This window comes from Parathielavia appendiculata, assembly GCF_033297405.1.
Source record: "Parathielavia appendiculata strain CBS 731.68 unplaced genomic scaffold N657scaffold_3, whole genome shotgun sequence".
In the NCBI taxonomy this organism is placed as follows: domain Eukaryota; kingdom Fungi; phylum Ascomycota; class Sordariomycetes; order Sordariales; family Chaetomiaceae; genus Parathielavia; species Parathielavia appendiculata.
The window spans coordinates 3044706-3048138 of NW_026944222.1; positions in this window are offsets into that span (position 1 = coordinate 3044706).

Consider the following 3433-nt stretch of genomic DNA (forward strand, 5'->3'; position numbering starts at 1 on the left):
GCGTATTGTCAACTTTCAACCAGAAAGGCCCGTCAAAGAGTTTGCGGAGTTCGTCCAGGCCGATCGACAGACGACCGAAACATCCTGAAGCTCCCTCGGTTTCTAATTGCCAACAGCAAGAAGTTCCCAGAGGCGGACCTTCGGCTCACGATCGTCTGCTGGCGACGCACATATATTGACCAAATATCGACCGCCGTGAAGTCCTCATTCTTCCAAGCAGTCAGCATTCCGGCTGGCGATACTGTGGACGAGATATGGCCTGAAAAGGCATAACGGGTGCGTCGGACACGGCAGAGGTAATATATTTCACCACTGAGAGGGCGAGGCCACTCTGGCTAAAATCCCGTGCCACCCATTTTGCCGGTACACGAAATCAAGCCCTCACGGTATCCCACTTCTTCAGTTCCGTCGACACAAGACAACCACTGGAAGGCGTGTTATGAACGCCCTCCTTTGCGGAGCTCGTGGCCGCATTCTTCAGCGATTGAACGAATGGCTCCTCTGGTCCTCCCTGACGAGCGTTGAGATTTCCGTTCCAATCAGGCGCATCTCTTTGTTACAGCTATGGCTGCTTGAACCGGAGCAACGCTGATGATCGTCAGACGAAGTTATCCGCAAGCAGAAGCCCGGTCGAACTTTTGTCCTACCTGCGGTTGGCATGGGCCGAGTCTCAATCGGGAAGACGTTGCGGGTCAGTCAATGACGACGCGCCGTACGGTACCTCAGACTGACTCAGATGTGGACAACAAGGGGGCAGGTGTACGCATCTACAACTTTCAGCCAACCATTATACACTCGTGGTTCCTGGTTGAGAGTTGGCGACAACGGCTTCGACTTCACTTTATATTCGGCCATTAGCTGTTCCGAAAGCAAATAAGGTCTGAACATTTGCCCGTTGCTCGCTTGGTCTGCCCCGCCATTGGCTGCTTGGCGGTGTTGTGCACCTACACATTTCTTGGGGCTGGAATGTACCATGGCTCTTGTGTACGGAGTGCTTCATCAGCGGTCTTTCCGAAACACACTGCCCGGAATTTTCAACTACACCGACCGGACGAGGCTCACAAGACACAAGAGCGCGCCTGACATTCCAGCACAGTCGTCTCTCCCTCGTGCCGTTGCAGACAGAAATGTCGAGAGAGACGAGCAGTGAATTGGGTCTAGGAATGGCTATCGGGGCGTGTGTTCGAGTTGCCAACGTTGGTCGTGCAAACCCTGGCTCATATCAGTCAGTTGGAAACAACCAAGCCTCTGCCGGCTGACGCCACGAATCCCAGCGCACCCCAACCGTTCGTGGCCAGATCAAGATGCAAAACCGATTTCCACCTGTCGGCTTGCCGGCAGCTCCAGCCCCCTTCGTAAAGTCGCCAATTGCCGAGAAGGCCGCGGCTTGCCCCTGCTCGCTCTCCCGCTGTCAATCATCGCGTCGATCGGTGGCGGCACTCGAGAGAAGCGAGGGGTTGCGTTGCTCGCAGACGGTGCGTCGGGGACCTCTGGACTGGCATGGACATATCCAAGTTGTAGTGTACAATGCAGTACAGTCATTGCTGTTACCGACCGACTGCCTCTTCAGGTTGCCGTCCAGAGCAACACAGCAAGATCACAAGCCTCGCCTACGGCCTGACACCGGGAACGGCTGAAGAGAGGACAGTTGGGCCCCAGGCGATTGCCAAGACCCATGAGAGCGGAGGACCAACTTTTTCAGTGGCCCTTCGGCAGTCTTCCATCAGTCGTTCTGTTGCATTGAACCCAAGACTCCCGAGTACTGCGGAGTACAGTACATACATAAACGAGTCGGCGACCTGAGGCTGGATGCGCACCTGCTTGAGCCGGTGCATGAAGCGCTATCATCCACGCCAGCGCCGCACCGAAGAAGCCCTCATCAATTGTCTCTTCAAGCTCTATCCGTACTCCGTACTCGATAGGTTTTCGGGCGCGCAGTCGCGATCTTCATGGAAAATGTGGGAGCCATCGTCTGGAAGGGCCGGTAGCTGGTGTGTCTTGCCGGCCAAGCTACGGCCCAATTCGACTTTGTGGCCCGTTACCTTGCAGGTCCCGTCCCCTCGAACAGGCTGGCTTGGCAGGGATAATGGCTGCGCATGACAGATCTTCACACCAAACCCTTGCTCATCATCGGCCCTTGTTCGTCTCCCTCCAGGAGGTTGCTGTCCTCGTGGCTCGGCAGCCAACATAAACTGTTCCACACGGTAAATGAAACGTCCCACAGCGCGCTATTAGGCTCAACCCAGCGCGCATATTGCCCTGTAAATGCTGCTCCGTCCTCGCGGACGGGCCTGCTAGCGACAAATTATTATTCTGATGCGCGGTGGCTAGCAGCCCCCCTGCTGTCCAGTTTGTCTCGGATTGTCGACCGATCTTCGAACGGGATCCCCCGTCCAATTCCCGGCACAGCGCACTGCTTTGCACAGGTTGTCTTGTCGACACAAACGCATTTCTTCTCTGCGCTTTCCCCCGGAGACTTCCAGAGGAAGAAGCCCCAGTGATGCCACCGTTCGGCGCCATGGTGAGGAGGTTCTGGTGCTAACATTTCGGGCTCCCGGCGGCTCAGATGCTCGGACGAAGTGTAACGCGGTCGTATCTGGACCTCACCTCTGCCACGACGGCGGCGCAGCGCAAGCTCCAAGAAAAGTTGTCCCGGACCAGGACAGCATGGTCGGGGCCACACAAGTGCTGCTTTCCTTCGCAGTGCTCTCCGCTCTCGGTTTCGACAGCGTCCTCGGAGGTCAGCCAGCAATCCGCTAGATTTTTCTCCGTCGAAGGTGCTTGGCGCTGACTGGCAGCAGCAGGTGGTCGACTTAAGCGTCAGGATGGCACCGCTAATACAGTTCAGAGTGCCCCTGGCGGTGTCAATCCACAGTCAACAGCAACGGTAGCAAGTCTTGTCAGCGCTTCGGGGGATCCAACAGGGAGTACTCTGGGGGGAGAAGAGACTTCACCAGGGCCAGGACCTCCGTCTGTCGGCTCTGGCATGCTAAGGACAACGATCCAGGTGAACCTGGCGCCTTCTTCTGCGTCAACCGGAAAGGAATATGGTGACCCCAGTGTGTTCGGCACCAGCGGGACCCTTACCACCGACACGCGCGCTCCTACCGGATCTATCGAGTCGTCGAGTTCCTCTCTTGAACTCGGGTCGTGGACAAGAGGAGGACCGCCTCCAGCAGAAACCCGGCCGTCGTTGACCAGAACACCACCAGCCCCGCCATTGAGCCCGGTTGTCGACGACCTAGACGCTGGGGATGCCTCCTCTTTGGGGGCGGCTGCGCCATCAGCAGCGGCAACGACGACAGGATTATCATGGCCACCCCCATTATCATCACCAACACATTCCTTCTCACCATCAACATCCTCACCATCAACATCCTCACCATCAACATCCTCACCATCAACATCCTCACCATCAACATCCTCACCATCA